This window comes from Lissotriton helveticus, chromosome 3_1 (assembly GCF_964261635.1).
Source record: "Lissotriton helveticus chromosome 3_1, aLisHel1.1, whole genome shotgun sequence".
Taxonomy (NCBI): Eukaryota; Metazoa; Chordata; class Amphibia; order Caudata; family Salamandridae; genus Lissotriton; species Lissotriton helveticus.
The window spans coordinates 324868439-324891597 of record NC_136061.1 but is presented as its reverse complement, the minus strand read 5'-3'; the positions used below and the strand labels follow the sequence as shown (position 1 = coordinate 324891597).

At 49.6% G+C, this 23159-nt stretch overlaps 1 protein-coding gene across 1 annotated transcript in view; it reads left to right on the top strand.

The window, feature by feature from the left end:
• Nucleotides 1–23159, top strand: part of ULK2 (unc-51 like autophagy activating kinase 2) — a 565259-nt gene that overhangs the window by 368338 nt on the left and 173762 nt on the right. The gene's annotated exons all lie outside the window — the stretch shown is intronic.

Below are 23159 nucleotides of genomic sequence, written 5' to 3'. Positions count from 1 at the left end.
ATGCATAGATCTATATTCACTTACTCCCTCTTTCCGACATAAGCAAAGCGTGCATTGTACAGTGGGACAACCTCTGCCTGGCGTCTGCGTCACACCCCGCTGAACTAGTGTTCTCGACATGAGACGGTGAAAGAGACGGAAACCAGTGGTAACAAATGTACCCTTCTCTCCCTAAAAGTTTAAAACTGTGAGCCCACAGGGGGTGTGGACTGGCCATAGAAGACGATGGCCTCTTGACTCCGGAGCTCCACGTTGTGAGGAGCCCCAAATGGCAGCGCGAGCTTCCCCGGACATTATTTTGATGTTGTCGCCCTGTCTTTAGACTGGGGAGGACCGGGGGAATATGCAGAGACAAGTATGCTGCGGTGTGTGCTCCCTTTACCGGCAAACCATCTCTCCCCTCACAGCCGCAAGGCCTGGTGTTGTGAGACAGTCCACGGACCAAAGTGATGAGACGAGGCAGACGTGCTGCCGGACAATGCTGAGGTAAACGGAAGTTCTGGCCCCCCTCTAAGCCACAGTCTGATTCTCTAGCGTGGAGTCTGACTGATTATTTCATTACGTTTATACCAAAAGGAGAGTAAAGGTATTCTGTGGGTTCCTACTCCTTAGGCCCCTACAAATACATTTTAGAAACAAAGGAAGGAGTAGTCCCAGGACTGGAGGTCCTAGTACTTAAAAACGGAGAGATGTGAAAAAAAGAAAAAATAATTGTTCTTTTTTAAGAAACCCCTCACTCACCGACCTGGTCGGTTACATGCTTCATCATCGGGGTCCCCCTAAGTGACCGAGTGCCACTTGGGTGTGCTACGACGCCTGCAACTGCAGCGGAGCTGGTTTTTTTGTAAGTGAATTTGTGAAAGAGAAATCGTGGTGTTTTAAAAAGTGTACAGCATGTGCTCCCTCGAGAAAATTTATTCTGGGGCCAGTGTAACACGGTTAAAAACAAGTGAGATACTTCTAATGGTTTTATTAGCCAAATAGTATCAAAGTGTGAATAAAAATGTGGTCGACATGTTTCAACCCTGTTTGATTATAGGTTTTCTTCAGGACCAGGTGAGGCGGGACGGGAGGTCTGCACACACCAAGGTGCACCCTTCCCAGACCCACCTATGTGTGCAACCGCGTACTCACGGTTTTGCTCGCTTACAGCGTTTTGTGCAAGGAAATCTGAAACAAGATAACACATGATAACGGTGCTCTGGTTAATCGATAATAGTATATCTCCGTTTGTGCATGTTATTCATCGTTCTCAGCATGCATTAATCATGACCTCGAATGAAGTCATAACCCCTAAAAAGATTTTTAAATTGGGTTGTGTACAGATCCATATTTAATTCTTTTTATCGTGGATCTCAAGCGTACTTTGAAAAATTTTAAGGGCGCTTATGCGACTAAAAATAGTCAGAGTATACACGTAATCGTTAATTATATTCTGACTCATATATACTATCGTTATATTCTGACTCATATATACTATCGTTATGTTAACCACTTCCATGGTAATGACAAGGTCAGCTCGTCATGCAGTTTACTGGAGCTGTGCTTATGACGAGTTGACCTTGTCATGAACAATGGGAATTCATGAAGTTTAGCACCCAGCGGGAATTGCCTTAGCAGGCAAGGTGTTAAATAGGGCGAGAAATCAAAGTGTCCGTCAATAATAAATGCCATTACTGCAAAACTGTTCAATGCGTCCAGCGAACGCGACAAATTCTGGACAAGTTAAGGACTTACTTCTTTATAGTGCTAATCGAGCCCCATGGATACCGTGGGGGGGCAGCCTATGAGCGTTCTGTTGGTAAAAAACGCCAGAATTAGTTATGGTTGTTACCGGGACGTCGTGGTCAGATGCGCCCGATTTTTTAGCACGTAGGTAGTGCAAGTGTTCTCAGATCTAAATCACTCACATGTCATGAGGCGAAAGCCCTCTGGAGACCTATCCTTGCCGCACGGTGTCTCGGAGATACTGTTGTCTCATCTTCCATGTATTTGAAACAGAAGCAACGTGATTGGACAGCTGGGACACGTGGTCCTAGGACATGTGACTGTTCTTTTTAGGGAACGTGTATAAAGGATAGTTTACAACGCTATGGATGCCTAGATAACTTTATTAGCACAGTGGAAGGAGACAGTTTTTTTAAGAGCATTCAAATGCACGTGACGGGAGAATGATAGTCTTGAGCTTAAAAAGGAAAGAACCTGAATTTTTAGTGGGGGTAAAGAACATCTGTTTTTCGCATTGGACCCAGATATGGTTATGAGTGGATAAACAGTATGTCCAACTGATGGCGATGATTAGAGAATCATTTTATTTCGATAAGGTATCAAAAATGTGTTGGCACCATAGACATTATAACGGGCATACTTTGGGCATTCTCGTTTGAAATTAATGGAAGATATTGAGCTTGCATTAAAAAAGATCTTTTTTTGATAAAAATAGTTATCTGTTCCTTCCAGTGGACCACGGTATATTCTCATTCAGTCCAGATATGTGAGTGGATAGGAGATATATCCAGCGTTGCTCCTTTTCAAAGAGACGTTGGGTTATATTGCTACCAGGTTGTAGTTGCTCAATTATTGTCCACCATATATTGTTAGTAGTGTGGTTCACTGTCAAAAAATGTTCTGTAATTTTGTGGCGATTTTTTTACACCTTATTGAGCTTCTGTGTTCACAAATACGTTGCTTGACCCTCCTGCCAGTCATGCCCACATACTGTAGCCCACATGGGCAGTTTATCAGGTACACCACATTGGCGCTGTTACAGTTTGTATGTGTGTGTTGTGTCCAGCTTTCTCCGTTGGTTAGATGTAGTGTTTGTGTTGTTGTCAGGTGACAAACACTGCAATTCCCGCATGCATGGTGTCCGGTCACTTTTGGAAGGCCCCACGCATTTAATACAGTTGGTTGTTCGGCTGTGTTGATTTTTCTAGGTCGGGTATGCACAAGAGTGTCCCTAGTTCTGTGGGCTCTTTTAAAAGAAAACAAAGGTTTTCCCAATGGAGATTGCCAGTATTTAAAATTTTCCAATTTCTATTGATTGACTTTGTCACTTTATTCGATAAACTGTTGAATGTAGTAACACATGTTAATGGTAGTGGTTTATCCTCTTTTGTTTTGTCTTCAAGAATAGCCTCTCTCGGTTGGTTGCGGGCTCTCTTCTGTCCTTTGTTCAGGATGTATTTGGGGTAGCCCCGGTCAGATAGTTTTTCCGTCAGTTCCCTCGCCTGGCTTTTGTAATCCTCGAGTTTGCTACAGTTTCCTCTCAAGCGGAGGTAATGGCCTTAGGGGAGATTTTCCTTAAGGGCCCGTGGATGGAAACTCTCATATCTCAATGCATTATTCTTTGCCGTTGGTTTATGATGAGTCCTAGTATGTAATGTTCCTTCCTCCTTGGTTATTTCTAAATCAAGAAAGACCATGGTTCTTCTGTCAACTGAGTGAGTAAATTTTAGATTGTTGTCACAGGTGTTTATCCATGTAATAAATTCACTCAGTGTTTGTTCCGGTCCTTGCCAAATGGCAAGGACGTCGTCAATGTATCTTTTCCAAAATATAATGTGTTCTCCATAAGGATTGGCTTCTCCCAGTATGAATTGTTTCTGGAAATCAAAGACATAGAGGCCCGCCACACTGGGGGCGAAAGTGCTTCCCATCGAGGACCCCCCGATCAGTAAGAAGAGTGTTCCCTCAAATTCAAAGAAATTCTTTTTTAGTGCTAGGGCGGCATATTCCAGGACAAAATGTTTTGGGACGTGGTAGGGCCATGTTGTTTCTTCCAGTATTCTGCCAAGAACTTCCAAAGTTTTGTTCTGGGGGATACTGGTGTAAAGGCTCTCGATGTCCAAACTCAATAGTATAGTTGTTTCATCCACTCTGATGTCTTTTAGAAGTTGCAGCAGGCTCTTGGTGTCCTGAAGAGACGTCTCAGTTCCCTGAACCATCTTTTTGAAGAAGCAATCACAATATCGTGATAGTGGTTCGAGGAGGGATCCTATGCCGGACACGATGGGTCTTCCAGGTGGTGGCAGTTTGTTCTTATGCATCTTTGGCAAGATATAAAAGTATGGAATTTTTTCGTCGCTGGTTTTTAAAAAATCGGCCTCTTGTTTGGTTATATAGTTGCATGTTTCTGCCAGATTGACTAAAGTTTCAATTTCTTGCTTCAGGGCCTGTGTGAGATCAGCCGACAATGGTAGATAGTTCTGTTATCAGATAACAAGCGGAGACATTCAGTTTGGTAAGCTGATTTATCCAATACCACTATGCCTCCCCCTTTATCAGCGGGTTTTATTACGATCTCCTTACAATTCTTCAGATTTTCTAGGGCTAGTCTTTCGTTGTTGTTTATATTGCAGAATGGTTTTTCTTCCTGCATTTGTTCTATGTCGTTGAAGACTGCTTGTTCGAACGTCGATATTTCCACAGGAGTCAAGTGGGGGGGTGGTTGAAAGGTGGATTTTTTTCGCAGTGGTGTATCAGACTTGGACACTGTGCCCGGAGTCTCACTATTTTTTTCAAAAAACGCTTTTAACTTAAGTTTTCTGAAAAACTCTGCCAGTTCGCAGTGTAGAGCAAACTTATCAGTTCTTACTGTAGGGATGAAGCCGAGCCCTTTGTTCAGTGTGTTCATCTCAGTTTCCGTTAGAATTCTCGAGGACAGATTGGTCACTAGGTTTTGCTTGTTGATGCCTGGGGGGGGTCTGTGTTTTGCTCCTCGTGTAGTTGCCCACGTTGTCTTGCTCCTCCCAGTGTACCTGGTTGTTTCCCTTGCGTCTTCCCCTGCTTCTGCGTCCCATCCCTAAAAAAGGAGGGCGGTAAGCATTGTGGTGAAACATTGGTTGTGAGAATGGGGGTTGCCATCCGTATACTTGGAACGGGTTTTGCTGTTCAAAAGGGCCTGGGAAGTTTCCCATTTGGGAAGTATCAAACTGTTTCCATCTGGGTTGTCCTCTTCCTCTGCCTCTCTGTATGTTCTTTCCGCTTCCAGTGCTTGATCCACTGCTAATAGATGCATCATCACTCGATGCTTCAGAATTCCTATCTCCTCTCTGTGGTGGCTGGTAATCAGGGTCGGAGAAGGGATAGGTCTTTATGAATGAGAATTTTTTAAGTCCTTCTGTAATTTTTGTGCTTTCTGCTGAGCGAGATTGTCTTTGTACTCAGTTAGTTCTTTGTTTATCTCGTCTAGTCTTTTTTTATAACCGGTAATGGTAGTTTTTATGTGGGTCTCTGTTTTCTGTATTTCAATGAGAATAGACTCTGATAATCTGAGTGCCGTCTTAAATATCAATACAATCCAGTCATGAGTACAGTGCCAAGCAATCTGGGCCCAGTCACGTCTGAATGTTGGATCATTGGGAAAGATTCTTGGTGCATTCGTTACCAGGAGTCCTTTCGGGGCAGCATTATTTGTTAAATACTCCTTCAGGATGGTACCGTGTAATATAGTTCTAATTCTATCTCTTTTTAGCTCTGACAATTTCTCCCAATCAGGGAAGGGTGCACCTTAGCGTGTGCAGACCTCTCGCCCCACCTTACCTGGTCCTGAAGAAAACCTATAATCAAACAGGGTTGAAACATGTCGACCACATTTTTATTCACACTTTGATACTATTTGGCCAATAAAACCATTAGAAGTATCTCACTTGTTTTTAACAGTTTTACTCTGGCCCCAGAATAAATTTTCTCGAGGGAGCACATGCTGTACACTTTTTAAAACACCACGATTTCTCTTTCACAAATTAACTCACAAAAAACCCAGCTCCGCTGCAGTTGGAGGCGTCGTAGCACACCCAAGTGGCACTCGGTCACTTGGGTGGACCCTGATGATGAAGCATGTCACCGACCAGGTCGGTAAGTGAGGGGTTTCTTAAAAAAGAAAAATTATTTTTTCTTTTTTTCACATCTCTCCGTTTTTAAGTACTATGACCTCCAGTCCTGGGACTACTCCTTCCTTTGTTTCTAAAATGATTATTTCATTAGTCATGTTAGCGTGCAGTGATTCAGTCAGGGCTTCTCTCTTTACCTTCGGACGAAACAGGCCAGGTCTGGTCTTCTCTCTCTTCACCTTCCGGCGAAACAGGCCAGCTATGGGCTTCTCTCTCTACACCTTCCGGCGAAACAGGCCAGCTATGGGCTTCTCTCTCTACACCTTCCGGCGAAACAGGCCGTCTCTGGGCTTATATATATATATATATACATTGTGCATCACAAGGCTGCAGTTATAGTTAAAGTTTCATATATATATATTCACTAAACAAAACCAAAGGGTAAAGTAACGTTATAGTTAGGTGAAATGTTCAGTAACAATGTAACGTTTTAAACTCTAAAAACCACTGACATTCACTGGTTATAGTTATCTCAAGTAACTATAACTCGTGCCCAAAGGTAATTATAATTAGCACCCCCGCCATGCGCAGTTTTCTCGTCAATAATTTAACTGCAAATTTTGCAGTGATATTATCAAAAGATGTCATAGAAGATGTCATGAGTGTAATATGTGGGGTAATTAGCAGTACATGGCGAGGGCGCAAGTTATAGTGAATTTCAGTGGTTTTTAGAGTTCACGTTATGTTGTTAATGAACATTTCACCTAACTATAACATTACTTAAACCTTCCTTTTTTCCAGTGATTTTCTCGTTTTTTTAAACGTGAAGTAGTATTTATTCACCATTCTTAATTCCAGCCCCCCCAGTATGCAGCTTCGGACGGCTGGCCACAAGATCTGGTCTGCTGACAGTCCCTGTGGCCAACCCCCTACCTGCCACCCCCTCCCCCCCCCCCCCGCCGCCAGTAAAGGCAGCCAACCCCACACTGCACGGTGCCTTTGGTTGTGCACGGCGGAGGGTTAGCCACAGGGCCTAACCTGTGGCCAACCACCAGCACGACCTTTGGCCTGACCCTGGGCACCCCATCTCCCGGGTCCTCTTTTAAAATAAAATAAAAAGGGAATGGGGGGGCCGCGTAGCCCTTCTTTGCAAACCTATTATGGCCCTGTGGACCCCATCGCCCAGGAACTCATTTATTTTAAATGGGAGGGGGGTCGCGTGGCATCTCTCCTCAACCCTTTTTAGGATCTGGGGACCACATCCCCCAGGGCAACTACTCAAAATAAATGGTAGGGTGGCCACGCAGCCCCCCTCCAAGAGCCATTACCAGCCCGGGGACCCTATCCCCAGAGGCCTGAATTTCTTAAAGATGTGGCCCTTGGTGTTTGGGTCAGCGGAGGGAAGTGCCAAGTGGCCACAGCTGGTTCCCCATATGCAACAGGAGTCTGCATTACTCATGCCCATAGGAAGCAACAACTTGTGCTGCTCTCTCTAGGCGGGAGCAATATTTTGATCTGTTTCCGTGCTTGCATCACTGTGGGCAGGAAAACAGATCAAAAGCCTGATCCCAAATGGTGGGAGCATTTTGAAAGCTCCCGCCAGCTGGGAACAAACTTTGTGTTTGCTCCCTCGTTGCCAGAGTTTTGAAAATGCTCACACCACTGTATCCCAAGGGTCGGCTCCCTGGCACATAGCTAGTGTGGCGGCCATAGAGGATGGGACCCCAGGGCCATTAATAACTGGCCCCCCTCCCTTTTCACAAGTTTAGCATCCCTGGGGTATGGTATAGGCTCAGGGTGGGGTGCGGCCCCTGCCCCTTTCAGAATACAGTGGGCCCTGGGGAATAGGGTCCCAGGGGCCCAATACGACATGAGTAGGGGAGCCCTCACTCCTCCCTCTCCTAAAACAGACATTGGGCCTGAGGGAAGGGGTCCCTGCGACCGCAAGCTGTTCAGGTAGGGGTGCCATGCGCCATCTCCCCCCAAAACATAATTCGGACCCTGGGGAATGGGGTCCCTGGGGCAGAAAACGGCCTGGGGAGGGGGACATTGTTCTTTTGCTCACTACGCCACCCCAGTTTGGACCCAGCCATATCCAAATTAGTCTCAACCCTGTTCCTCATAGGAACAGTCCAACCCGAACTGCCAAGCTGGGTCCTCCGTAGACTGGAAGCAAGCATCCTGGGACCATAATCGGGGTAGCACACCTCATTATCCAGGCTGGCTTGAATCCAATGGCCTAGCGAGCAAGGGACCATGTCTGGGTATTCCTATAACACTTAGGGCGGAAAGTGCTGCAGCAACAAATTAGGGACGGAATGCTAAATGAATCAAACAATCCCCCCAGTCGAGATCTGGGTTAAAGCCATTGTTCTTTTGCTCACTACGACACTGCTAAAGCCCTTGGTACTTTCGTGGTGCACGGGGTAAGGGTCAGTCATCCTACAGAGGAAGCTATCAACAGTACTGGTATCCCACTTATACCTATTCCAGCCAACAATATAGACCACAGTTAGCCAAACTGCAGCCACCTTGAGTTGCCTACAACAAGTCCACTCTCAGAGGGAAGTCAGAGCGACAGAAAAAGGATTCTAACCGTTGGCAATGACCTTCCACTACTGCCAGCTGCTATATTCCCAGCTCCTTCCAAAATAGGAAACAAATGTTCCCATTATCTGCAAAATTGGAAATAAATTACAATAGATCGTTGGGTCTTAGACCTACTACAATTTGGTCATTTTCTGGAATTCAAAGAACTGCCGCCTCTAACTCCTCTGCAACCTCTGGTTGACAAGCATTTACACCTCTTAAAGTTGCAGATAGTTTCCATGATTAAAAAGGGAGCAATAGATTGGTGCCAAAGGGTCGAAAGAGTCATTTATAAAAGATGGGGATGCCCTAAAAAGTGGGAGAAGGTGTGGGCGGCATGGAGGCAATATAGAGGGGAGCTGGTAAATACCCAAGACATGTCTGGGTCTAATTAGCAATGGGGGAGAAATTGCCAGTTACTCCACACTCGGAGACAGAAGGGTGGTGGGGGGGGGGAGGGAGGAGGGAGCGGGGCGGCAGAGGGTACAGTGCCATCATAGTGCCTGCAGGAATGCTCATATGACTCTACGTCGAGAGTCGATGCTTCGACGGAGGATGCTTCGAGGTCGAACGTCGGCGGTGGGGTGTCGACGGAGAGTGCCTCGACGTCGAGTGCCGGTGATGAGGCGTCGACGGAGTGTCTCGACATCGAACGCCGTTGACTAGGCGCCGAGGAGTGTGCCTCGATGTTGAACGCTGTTAACTAGGCGCCGACGGAGGAAACTTTGCTGTCGAAAGCTGGAGATGTGGCGTCGACGACGGCTGTCTCGACGTTGAGCTCCTGTGCGTCAACGGAGACCTCTCCCTAGACGCTGAACGTCGCCCGGTTGACGCCAGCGGAGGTACCTTGGATCTCGACGCTGAAGTCTTCGTCGTCGAAGGAAGATGACTCGTCTTCGACATCGTCTTCGTCGCCGTTGGAAGCTACGACGCTGATCCCAAATGCCAAAGGAGAACAAGTCGGGACTTCTCTCAACGTCGATCACGTCCTTCGTTTTTTCTGTCTCTTAGGAGACCTTCCTCTTTCAGAGAGGCCATAGATCCTTATCCTCTCTCTGTCCTTGAGGGTTCTCCTAGATAGAGTCTTGCAGTGTTCACAGGTGTCTGCAGAGTGTGTCTCAGGGAGACAGAGGATACACACAGGGTCAGTGTGGTCTTCAGTCCTGGCCTTCTTCTTCCCGCAGGAAGGGCAGGTGTCAAAAAGAGAAGGCATTTTGACAAAAAATATTCCTTTTTTGAAAGTCAAAAAAGGCAGCACTAACACTCTAAGCCTAAAAGACGTCGAGTGAAAGCGAAAATTGAGGAAAATCACAAAGTATTTTTGACTAAAAGTCAAAAAATGTAGGGGCGGTTAAACCAGGGTCCTGACTGAAGGAGCCGGAAAGAACAACTGACCTAACTGTCACCCCTGAGGCATGATGGGAAGCTAGGGGTCATGGCTGCCTTAAAGGCACGGTGCCAGTTTTTGTTGACAATGCTTTCATGTTCGAGGCATGTGGGCTGCTAAATTCATATCTTAGCATTAGATCGCCGCCTAGTGTTGGGCTCGGATGATTGCACATTGTTGTCCTGGAAGAGTCTTCGAAGTATCCTGAGATAGGTGGCTCCTCCCCTGGACTACAGTGCGCATGGGCATCGGCTCCATCCCCAGATTGTTTTTTTCCGCCATTGGGTTCGGATGTGGTCTCGACGTCTTACTGTCGGAACCAAGTAAAACTACCTTTTAGCGGCCAAAAGGCCTCGATTTTCTTGCGTCGGTATTGTCTGCGCACGGTCTCGAGTCTTCCGTCTCTTGGAGCCGGAAAAAGCGGAGTTTTCTTCGCTCTCTGAACTTTGAGGCCTTCTCATCGCGACACGACTGCAAGCCTTTTCGGACATGGAGCGGAGCCCGTTTAAGTACTGCCCGCTCTGTGGGTCCAAGTACCCACACATCGATCTGCACCCCGTGTGTAACAAGTGCCTTTCGCCGGACCACGACGACGGCAAGTGCAAGGCCTGTGCACAGTTCCGCTCCAAGAAAACTCTCAAGCTTCGGCGCGCGGTGCGCTTGGAAGCTAGGCAAGCGGCCCCGGATCCGGAGAACATCTTCGGCGACCAGGAAGAAGAGGTCCAGGGTCACCATCTACAAATCTCCCCATCACAGACGGAGGTCGAGGCGGATCCGGGAGACGACGACGGAGTCGCGGGTCAAGTCCTCGAATTCGTCGAAGAGGTAGGAGACGACGATGAGATTTATGGGGCCGCGGCAGACAGCTCGGGGGACGAGCTCTGCCCTGAAGGTTACGAAGATACTGACCGGGACACGGGATCGCCTGTCGGCCTTACCCAGGACCCGTTGCCGCAAGCCACAGCCCCGCCTTCAGGCCCGGCTACGGACTCACTTGCTGGGCACGCTGTTTCGAAACCGAAACTGAAACCATCGGGGTCGTCGACACCTAAAATGGCCGACCCGAAATCGAAACTGAAACCTAAGGACTCGAGTGTCCCTAAGATGGCTGCCGTGCCGGTGAAGAAATCGGTGCCCGTCGCCCCATCGGCTCCGTCGACCTCCGGTCCGCAGAAGCCGAGGAAGTCTGTCGATTCCGATGCTCCAAAATCGAAACCGACGCCCGAGGAAGGGGCCTCCAAGAAGGACGGTCGGCACGGATCAGCGGCTACGGCGCCGTCCAAGCCCGCCAAGGTCGGCTCCAAAGAGGCTACGCACAAGAAGTCTGCGCCCCGGCCTCAAGTATCGGAGGTGCCGAAGACGGTTTCCGCGCCCAAACCGCACAAGGCCCACGAAGAAGTCGGATCCGAGGGACCGCTCCATGCATCCTTGTCGGCGTCGAAACCTACTGACAGTGTACCGTCCCCCATTGCGGAGTCACTGCAGTGGATCAGGGAGAAAGCCTTTGCTCCTTCGGCTCCAAAACCATCTCCGCAGCCGCAAAAGGACACTCCGGCAAAGCCTTCTGGGAAACTCCTCTTTCTCTTGCCACCTAAGGAGGCGCCGAGAGCGTTTTCGACGAAACCGGCTCCGAAACAGGGTTCCTCGCTGGCTGACCCTCTTCCACGTCGTGTACTCGATTCGGAAGACGATTCAGAGCGTGTCATCGATGCTGCCACCGGCAAGCTGACACTCTATAAAAGGAAGATCACTTCTGAGCCGGTGGACTCCTACATCATCCCACTGAAGAAAAAGAGGGTGCCCCTTGACGCCTCGGGCCTCACGGAACCGATCCAGCCTCCTCCAAGACGGAGCCCCACTCCCTCCCCAGAACACTCTGTGGGTGAGGGGTATGATGAGGATGAGCAGTACAATTTCCCTATCGATGAACCTGATGTACAACCGGATTCATACGATGACACTGGTGACCAGAACACCCAAGGTGTGGGCCAAGACCCGCAGACCTTTAATGCACGTGCATCCCCGACTGAGGACTCAGCAGGATTTCATGCACTAATTGAAAGGGCGGCGGCCAATCATGATGTGGACATGTATGCCGACCCGGTTGAGGAAGACTTCCTTTTCGACACATTTGCAATCTCTGAAAGGACAGTAAAAACACTTCCTATGCTGAAAGGTGTCCTCAAACATGCTGGGGACATTTTTAAGGAGCCTACGAGGGCGAGAGTGGTCAACCCTCGCATTGAAAAGAAGTACAGGCCTGCTCCTGCGGACCCCGCCTACATCCGGGGACAACTGCCACTGGACTCTCTTGTGGTTGCCAATGCCAGGAAACGTGCCAACTCACAGACGACGGGTGAAGCTCCTCCCCCGGATAAGGAGTCCAAAGTGCTAGAGGCAGGGGGCAAAAGAGTGGCTGCGCAGGCAGCAAACTTTTGGCGCATCGCCAATACACAGGCGCTCCTGGCGCGTTACGATAGGGCGCACTACGACACCCTAGAACAGGTTATACAACACCTGCCCCCACAGTTCCAAGAAGGCACAAAAATGCTTATTGAGGAAGGAAAGCTAATATCAAACGCAGCCATCAAGTGTGCACTTGACGCTGCGGACACAGCTGCTAGGGCTATCAACACTAGCGTTATGCTGAGAAGACAAGCGTGGCTCCGCATCTCAGGGTTTAAGCAGGATATTCAGACTACAATTCTTAATCAGCCAGTCAATCCTGATAGTCTGTTTGGTCCGGATGTTGACACCACCCTAGAGAAAATAAAGAAAGACACAGAAACTGCTAAGTCTATGGGGGCCCTACAGTCCCAGCAGTTTCGTGGCAGCAATTTTCGTCGCTCAGGTGCACGTGGCGTCACCAGAGGACAGATGGGCCAACAATCCCAGTTCTCCAAAAGTGGGGCGCAATCCTCGTTCACTAAACAGAACAAGGGAGGTTACAGGAATAACAGCAACAGAGGTCGCGGCAGAGGAAACAACAGCTCCCGCACCTCTACTCCAAGCAAACAGTGACTCTCTGTCACTGCCCCCCGACCACCTAACACCTGTCGGGGGGAGACTGCAGCAGTTCCTGCCCGTCTGGAGAAACATCACCACAGACAGGTGGGTGCGACAACTAGTTCAGTATGGTTATTGCCTAGAGTTGAAATCCACTCCACCCAACATCCCACCAAGGCAAAGGCCTATGTCCGCAGAGCACTTGCACTTATTGCAGCAGGAAGTAGTGGCGATGCTGCAAAAAGGCGCAATCGAGCTCGTGCCGGTGGGGGAGGAAGGCACAGGGGTATATTCCCTGTACTTCCTTATTCCAAAGAAGGACGGTTCTCTCAGGCCCATTCTCGATCTACGTCCCCTCAACCTGTACATACTATCGGAACATTTCCACATGCTTACACTGCAGCAGATTCTTCCCTTGCTAAACCAGGGAGACTTCTTAGCAACCTTAGATCTCAAGGATGCTTATTTCCATATTCCACTACACCCGTCACACAGGAAATACCTCAGGTTCACTATTCAAGGCAGGCACTACCAGTTCAAAGTCCTACCCTTCGGAGTCACAACAGCCCCGAGGGTGTTCACCAAGTGTCTAGCGACAGTGGCGGCGCACCTCAGGAGGCAGAATATCCATGTCTACCCCTACCTAGACGACTGGCTCGTACAAGCCAAGTCGGAGCAACAGTGCGCCGCAGACATGTCGACTACAATTCGCCAGCTTCACGATCTGGGTTTCTCCCTGAACTACCCAAAATCGCATCTTCAGCCGGCACATGTCCGGCAGTTCCTGGGTGCTACGATCAACACCCTGACAGCCATGGCTCAGCCAAACCAAGTCAGAATCGACAGCATTCAGTCGCTGATCCAACGATTCAGACCACGACACTCCCTGCCAGCGAGAGTGTTCATGCAGTTGATAGGCATGATGGCCTCCTGCATCTTCATAGTCCCTCACGCACGGTTGCATATGCGCCCGCTCCAGGAGTGCTTAGCGAATCAGTGGACACAGGCTCGTGGGCGATTGACAGACCTAGTGTTGGTTACCAGTCGGGCATACGACTCTCTGCATTGGTGGACTCCACACAACCTTTGCAAGGGCCGACTGTTCCAAGAGCCTGTGCCGCAGATTATCCTGACAACGGACGCGTCTCTCCAGGGATGGGGAGCTCATGTGCTCACTTACACAGTGCAGGGACTATGGACGACGCAGCAACAAAAGATGCACATCAACTATCTGGAACTGATGGCAATCTTCATGGCGCTCAAGTCCTTCATTGTACATCTGAGCAACAAGGTCGTGCTAGTCCGGACGGACAACATGACCGCAATGTACTACATTCAAAAGCAGGGAGGCACCCACTCGCCACAGCTGTCTCATCTGGCTCAGAGCATGTGGAAGTGGGCCATTCAGAGGAACATTTTCCTCATGGCAGAACACCTCCCGGGAAAGGACAATCAGATGGCGGATCTGCTCAGCAGATACAGCCATCAAATGCACGAGTGGGAGATACACCCTTCTGTTCTCCACCCGTACTTCCAGCAGTGGGGTCATCCGGAGATAGACCTGTTTGCCACAAAGGAGAACGCAAAATGCCGACTCTTTGCCGCCAGGTTCCCTCACCCACAGTCGCAGGGGAATGCGATATGGATGAACTGGTCAGGCAAATTTGCGTACGCTTTTCCGCCAGCCCCTCTAATACCGCTGGTCGCAAGAAAGCTAAGGCAGCACTCCATGACTCTCATCCTGGTTGCTCCAACGTGGGCACGCCAGGCTTGGTACACCACGTTCCTCGAACTCTCAGTGGTGCCGCATCGAAGACTGCGCCTCACGCCCAGTCTTTTGACGCAGAACCATGGAGACATTCAGCATCCAGATCCACGACAGCTCAACCTGGCGATCTGGCTCCTGAAGTCCTAGAGTTTGGATACCTTAACCTGCCTCCGGAATGCATGAGTATCATCAAGGAGGCGAGGAAACCAACTACTAGAGCATGCTGTGCTGCTAAATGGAAGCGTTTTGTCATCTACTGTACGTCCAATGACATCAACCCACTAGATGCATCTATCCCCAACATCATCTGCTATCTGCTACATCTCTACAAGTGCAATCTGGCGTACACTTCCATTAGGATACATCTATCAGCCATAGCGGCTTATCTTCAAAACAGGCAGCACCTCTCTGTCTTCAGAGTGCCCGCCATTAAAGCTTTCCTTGAAGGTCTGAAGAGAGTCATTCCCCCAAGGACGCCACCAGCTCCGGTGTGGAACCTCAACGTCGTTCTCACCAGACTGATGGGACCACCATTTGAGCCACTACACTCGTGTGAGCTCCAATTCCTTACGTGGAAGGTGGCTTTTCTTATAGCTATTACGTCTCTGAGGCGTGTCAGTGAGCTGCAAGCGCTCACCATACAAGAGCCATTCATTCAAATTCACCCGAATAGGGTAGTGCTACGCACTAACCCTAAATTCCTTCCTAAGGTGGTGTCACAGTTTCATCTAAATCAGACCATTGACTTACCAGCATTCTTTCAAAACCCGCAAACGGTGGCGGAAAGGATGCTCCATACCTTAGATGTACGAAGGGCGTTGATGTACTACATAGACAGGACACAACACTTTCGAAAGACAAAGCAACTCTTTGTTGCCTTCGCACCACAACACAAAGGCAACCCAATCTCCAAGGCAGGAATAGCCAGGTGGATTGTTAAGTGCATCCTGATATGTTATCAGAAAGCGAAGCGCACGTTAACAATACCCCCCAGAGCGCACTCCACGCGCAAACTGGGGGCATCCATGGCTTTCCTGGGAAACATTCCTTTGGAGGACATTTGCAGAGCAGCCACGTGGGTCACACCACACACCTTCACAAAACACTACTGTGTTGATGTGCATTCCAAACAGCAAGCTGCTGTAGGACAGGCTGTTCTCAAAACACTTTTTCAGGTTTCTGCAGCTGGCACGGGCAACCGCCGCTGATGGAGGGACTGCTATGTATTCTATGCTAAGATATGAATTTAGCAGCCCACATGCCTCGAACTGAATATGCTACTTACCAGTATGCATCTGTTCTTGGCATGTAGGGCTGCTAACATTCATATCGCCCGCCCTCCTCCCCGGTGCCTGTCGCAGCTGCAGATATACTATTGTATTTATTCATTAGCATGGACATCCTTTACACTTTCACTCCATCTTCTGCCACAATGGCGAAAAACAATCTGGGGATGGAGCCGATGCCCATGCGCACTGTAGTCCAGGGGAGGAGCCACCTATCTCAGGATACTTCGAAGACTCTTCCAGGACAACAATGTGCAATCATCCGAGCCCAACACTAGGCGGCGATCTAATGCTAAGATATGAATGTTAGCAGCCCTACATGCCAAGAACAGATGCATACTGGTAAGTAGCATATTCATTTCTATGCTATTGCTTTACAATGCAGCCTGTGGGCTAACAATGTCTATTTATTAGCAATTTTAAGGATTTATGAGTGTTTTGCTCATTAAAACACAGAGTTCAAGTACTATTTGACCTAATGTGTTTTTATATGCTTGCAAATACAGTATATGTATGGGTCATTACATTGTTTAGCCTCAGTTTGGGGCTGCATTTGTGTGAGAAAAAATTATATATGTTCATACATATATGTGGAGCTAGATATATGTGATTTCCATATATAATTTTATATTATTTCTGGGGTCCCCGCACATGGGTGGGAATATTCAGTGCTTATGATTATTGATGAGGATCCCCTGGAAGAGAACCTTGACTAGCCAGTCGTCGAGGTAAGAAAAATCTGGTGATGATATTGCCTGAGACATGCCGCTACTGGTGCTAGGCATTTTGTAAAAATGTGAGGGGCCCATTTGAGCCCGAAAGGCAATACTCCGAATTGATAGTGCCTGCCGGCTACTGCAAATCTGAGAAACGTTTTGTGTTTCTTGTGTATGGGTATGAGGAAATATGCCATGTAGTTGTTTCAGTGAAGCTGTAACACATCCTGGATGGTGATCTTGCGGGACAACTGTTTATTGAGGAATTTGTTTAGATTTCCCAAATCTAGAATTGGTCTTCACTTCTTCAACTTCTTGCGAACTAAGAAGAAACCGGAGTCGAAACCTTTCCCCCTCTAGTGAAATGGAACGATTTCTATTGCTCCCTTTTTTTTTTATTGTATAAACAGGCTCCATACAATCGCACAGAAGACGGTGATACAGATAGGACAATGCTACATAGCATAACACATCATCAACTAAGCTTGCATTAGTAGATCAAGCCCCACCCCTATTGCCCCCCCACCCTGACAGCCAACCCGCTAGTCAACACCGAAGTCCGACGTCGAAACAAGTCTCTCCATCAGAATCCCAGAGGCGTTTGACGTCGAGCCATAGATCTCTGCAAGGGGAGGTTCACCTATCCTCTGCGCAGCTTCCATCATCGGTGTCGGGCCGGTACTGCCCAGGTACACGTCGACCCAGATGACTACGACGTTGAGTTTGCCAACTCCGTTGACAGGTCACAGGCCACCGTCGCAGCAAAGATCTCCACAGTCGGCGTCGGCTGCAGAAGGTGAAATGGCCTCTGGGAGACAGTCTAAGTCTATTGAACATTCTCCTGGGTGCAGGAGTCCTTCTGCTAAAAGGAAGGAGGGTTCCAGCGAATCAGGCATCACTGAGTCGCTCTGGATCCCGCTCTAGAGGCCCTTCTAGAGAGAACACGCCTCCAGTGAGCCTTTCATCATCTTCTTCAGGCTCTCGCTCTTCTCACCGTAACAGGTCTCCAGATGTGGTGATCTATTCCTCCGACAGTGACAGATCAAGGCATTCTCCTGCTCGTTCGCTACATGAACAGAGGAGATAGACTCCTCCAACACGTTCACCTGCGAGGAGAGACACTCAGAAGTCGCCTTCCGTCAGGTTGTCACCAAGATGGTACAGGCCTCTTCTTCAATGGGCTCCAAACAAGGAAACAGCGGCCAGGCTGGCAGCAGATCGAGACAGGTCAGCGTCCAGGCCCAGGGAACGATTGCGCACTCCAGTGCGCTCCAGCAGACGGAGGTCGAGGTCTAGGAGCAGAAGAAGGGAACGCAGATCTCCTTCTTCTTCCTCTTCCCCTACTCTATCTCATAGGGATTATTCTCCGACCTTAATGGATAGTCCTCCATCGAGAATATCTCCAGTGGACGACATCTTTACTTTTCAAGACATCCTGGACAGAGGGGCTCTTAAGCTGGGAGTTCCCATGACAACTCGCCAGACCAAAACCTCTGTCATTTTCGAGACTTTGCATCAATCAATCAATCATTACATTGGTAAAGCGCATTACCTACCCGTGAGGGTCTCAAGGCGCTGGGGGGGCTGCTACTGATCGAAGAGCCAGGTCTTGAGGAGTCTTTTGAAGGCCAGCAGGTCCTGGGTCTGCCGTAGGTCGGTGGGGAGCGTGTTCTATGTTTTTGCGGCGAGGTAGGAGAAGGATCTGCCGCCGGCGGTGGTTTTCCGGATGCGTGGCACTGTGGTGAGGGCGAGGTTGGCGGAGCGTAGACTGCGGGTAGGGGTGTAGAAGCTGAGTCGGTCGTTGAGGTATGCTGGCCCGGCGTTGTGTATGGCTTTGTGTGCATGGATGAGGAGTTTGAAGGTGATCCTCTTGTTGACGGGGAGCCAGTGTAGGCCTCTTAGGTGGGGTGTGATGTTCCTGCGTCGGGGGATGTTGAGGATCAGTCGTGCCGAGGCGTTCTGGATACGTTGCAGCCGTCTCAGGAGCTTGGTTGTTGTTCCTGCGTAGAGGGCGTTCCTGTAGTCCAGTCTGCTGGTGACGAGGGCCTGGGTGACGGTTTTCCTTGTGTCGGAGGGGATCCATTTGAAGATCCTGCGGAGCATTCGGAGGGTGTTGAAGCAGGATGAGCAGACGGCATTGACTTGCTTGGTCATGGAGAGGGCGGAGTCGAGGATGACCCCCAGGTTGCGCGCGTGGTCGGTGGGTTCCGGGGCTGTTCCTAGCGATGTGGGCCACCAGGAGTCGTCCCAGGCTGAAGGGGTGGGGCCGAGGATGAGAACCTCCGTCTTGTCTGAATTCAGTTTCAGCCTTTTTGTTTTTTATCCATTCAGCGACGGCCTTCATGCCTCTGTGGAGGTTGTCTTTGGCGGTGTGGGGGTCTTCGGTGAGGGATATGATCAGCTGGGTTTCGTCAGCGTAGGAGATGATGTTGAGGCTGTGTTGTTGTGCGACGTGGGCGAGTGGAGCCATGTAGATATTGAACAGCGTTGGGCTGAGGGAGGATCCCTGTGGGACGCCGCAAATGATCTCGGTGGTCTCGGAGCGGAACGGTGGGAGGCGGACGCTTTGGGTTCTGCCGGAGAGGAAGGTTGTGGTCCAGGCCAGGGCCTTCCCTTAGATTCCGGCGCCCTGAAGGCGTTCTGTTAGGGTGCGGTGGCAGACCGTGTCGAAGGCTGCCGATAGGTCCATAAGGATGAGGGCGGCTGTTTCTCCTTTGTCCATGAGGGTCCTGATGTCGGTGGCGGCGATGAGGGCGGTCTCGGTGTTGTGGTTTGCTGGAGAAGCCGGATTGGGATGGGTCCAGGATGTTGTTGTCTTTGAGCTAGCGGGTAAGCTGTATGTTGACGATCTTCTCCGTGACTTTCGCCGGGAAGGGGAGCAGGGAGATGGGCCGGAAGTTCTTGAGGTCTTTGGGGTGCGCCATGGGTTTCTTCAGTAGGGCGTTGATCTCGGCGTGCTTCCAGCTCTTCGGGAAGGTTGCTGTCTCGAAGGATATGTTGATTGTTTTCCGGAGATGGGGTGCGATGGCTGTGCAGGCTTTGTTGAAGATGTGGTGAGGGCATGAGTCGGATGGGGATCCGGAGTGGATGGAGTTCATGGTCTTGATGGTGTCTTCGTCGCTGACGTTGGACCAGGTGGTCAGACGACTGATGTGGGTGGGGGTTGCGGAGGCGGTGGTCTTGGTGGTGGGGGTGTTGGTGTTGAAGGTGTTGTGGATGTCGATGACCTTGCGATGAAAGAAGGTGGCCAGTGAGTTGCACAGGTCCTGTGATGGTGGGGTGTCGTTGGTGTTGGAGCTGGGGTTGGAGAGTTCTTTCACGATGTTGAAGAGCTCTTTGCTGTTGTGTGCGTTGTTGTGTAGGCGGTCCTTGAAGGTGGTCCTCTTGGCAGTCTTGATGAGTTGGTGGTGTCTGCGGGTGGCGTTCTAGTGGGCGGTGTAGCTGTCTGGTGTTCGGTCGTGGAGCCAGATCTTTTCCAGCTTCTGACAGGTGTGCTTGGAGGTCCGGAGGTCTTCGTTAAACCATGCGGCTTTCTTGTTGGTGTGATTGGATGAGGAGGTCTGGAGTGGGGCTAGGGTGTCGGCGCATCACAGGTCTGCGCCCAAACATCTGCTACCCTTGGTTCCGGGGATTATAGAACCGGTTATGGAGGTGTTCCTCACGCCAGCGACAATAAAGGCCGCCCTAGCGAGGATTCTCAAGAAGTATCACTCGCCAGAGGAGGATCCACTCTTCCTCAGAGCCGATCCGCCACTAGATTCGGTCATCATCGCAGTGGTGAGAAAATCCCATGCTGTAGCTTCCTCCTCCACAGTGCCTCCTGATAAGGAAAGCAAGTCGCAGGATTCATGGGGAAGAAGAGTCTGCAACACCTCAGCATCTCTTCTAAAGGTATCCAATGCAGAAGCCCTTTTAGGCCGCTATGATAGGTCCCTGTGGGATTCTCTGCAGCGGTTCGTCGAAAAACTCCCGCAAGAGGATGGAAAGGACTTTGAGGAGATTTTCTTGGAGGGCAGCCAAGCCTCCAACCAGATCATCAGCGCTGCAGCGGACGGAGCGACCCTTTCAGTGCATTGCTATGCTCACTGGGTATGTGCAAGGAGGTCTTCCTGGTTACGTCTTACTGCCTTAAAACCAGAAGCTCAGTCCCGGATCTTGAACTTACCTTTTTCTGCAACATCGTTATTTGGGGCAAGTACCGATGAAGAGATGCAGCGGATGAAGGCCGAATTAGAGACTCTTAAAGCCGTGGGGCTTGAAAAGAAGAAAGAGTTTCGACAAAGGTTTCGCCCCTACAATAAGGGCTCTTCCAAGCAGAGGGTTCAAACCCCTCAGTGGCAGAAGGGTCAGGACCAGCAGGGGCAGCAGAAGTCTCAATATAGAGGCAGGCATAATTCCAGAGGCGGTGGAAATCAGCGCCAGGGCAACAATTCCAGCAAAGCCCAATCCAAGCCATGAGTTCTTCCTTCCCCCAGCGCCGTTGACCTCTCCAGTAGGGGAAGCATTGTGCATCATATGGAAGAGTGGCATTCCATTACAAAAGATTGCTGGGTGTTAGCTACACTTCAGAATGGATAATGTCTTCGTTTCCAACATCTGCCTCCACCCGTTCCTCCAATGCCAACATCAAGTCATCAGCTGAACCTTCTGAGAAAAGAGGTAGCTATCCTCCTTGAAAAGTCAGCCATCGAGAGGGTGCCAATCTCTCAAAGGGGGAAAGGAGTGTATTCACGATATTTTCTAGTCAGAAAAAAGGGCCAAAAGGCAGAATACAGACCTGGACTTGAGAACACTCAATCTGTATGTCAAGAAAGAAAGGTTTCGCATGTTGGCGCTACATCAAATATATCCATATCTCAGGAAAGGAAATTGGATGTGTTCGCTAGACCTACAAGATGCATACTTTCATGGACCGATAGCTCACAATCGCAGAAGATTCCTTCGGTTCCGGGTGGGAACCTCCCACTACCAGTTGAAAGTCCTCCCGTTCGGGTTGAAGTCAGCCCCCCGAGTGTTCACGAAGTGTGTCGCAGTGGTAGCGGCTTCTCTACCCCGCAGGGGTGTCTTCGTGTACCCATACCTGGACAACTGGCTGTTGAAAGCTCCTTCCCCAGACCGTATCGTATAAGAAATCAATTTCTGAGCTGCATCGACCTCTGCCACCGGTTGGGACTGCATGTGAACTTCAACAAGTCAATCTCACAGCCTATGCAGAAGATACATTTCCTAGGGGCGCTGCTAGACTTCGAAGTAGGAAAAGTGTTTCCTTCGGAGGAGAGACAGTGTTCCATAGCTCAGAAGTGTCAACTGGTGCTTCGCAGCAAAAACCTGAAGGTGCGAAGGATTGCCTCCCTGTTAGGGTCGATGGCATCCTGCATTTTCCTGGTCCCGAATGCCAGGCTACGAATGCGTCCTCTTCAGCAGGATCTGGAGGACAAGTGGGACCAACAGTCAGCTCGCTGGGACGGCAGGATTATATTGTCAGACGCAGCGCTAGCATCCTTTCCTTGGTGGACAAAAAAGAAAAATATGCAGGTCGGAATTCTGTTCCATCAACCTCCTCCTGGCTCGCAATTTGTCAGTCACAGCAGTCCACCTCCCAGGAGAACAGAATGTGAGGGCGGACGCTCTAAGCCGGCATTTCGAAGACAGAGAGGACTGGGTCTCAACGACGAGGTTGTCGAAAGCATCTTCCAGTCTTGGGGTCGTCCCACCATAGATCTCTTCGCGGACGACGAAAACACCAAATGCCGAGACATAGCCTCAAGATTCTACCGACCAGGATCAAAAGGGAATGCCCTTTTGATAGACTGGTCCGGGGAATTTGTGTACGTCTTTCCACCCCTTCCGCTGATCCCGAAGGTGGTGAGCAAGCTGACGAACTCGTGCACAACGATGATCCTCATTGCACCTGATTGGCCGAGGCAATGGTAGTACACGGACCTTCTCCATCTGTCAGTGACTCCGCACAGGAAGCTGCCATGCAGGCCGGACCTGCTATCCAAATGAACGGGAGGATTCATCATCCCAACCATCCGTCACTGAACTTGGCAGCATGGCTCCTGAGGTCATACAATACGGCCACCTAGGACTGCAATAAAACTGCATGTCCATCTTAAAAGAGGCAAGATGTCCTTCCACAAGACATTCTTATGCATGCAAGTGGAAGCGCTTCTATATGTGGTGTGTGCGGAACAAATGTCATCCTATCAAGGGCCAGGAAGAAGTCATTCTTCCTTATTTATTGTATCTGGCTAAAGCAGGGTTGAAGTTTAATTCGATTAAGGTGCATTTGTCTGCTATAACAGCTTATAGGCGTTCACCTTCCCAACCTTTTTTTTTTCCAGTTGCAAGCTGTGAAGGATTTTCTACAGGGGTTGAAAAAGATTTACCCTCCAGTGCGACCTCCGTCACCCCCCTGGGAGTTAAACCTGGTGCCAACAAAATTGACGGGTCCACCTTTTGAACCCATTCATAAAGCAACTTTGCAGCATATTTTGTGGAAGGCTGCTTTTTGGTAGCAATCACGTCAGCTTGCAGGGTGAGCGAAATTCAGGCTCTCTGTTCCAAAGA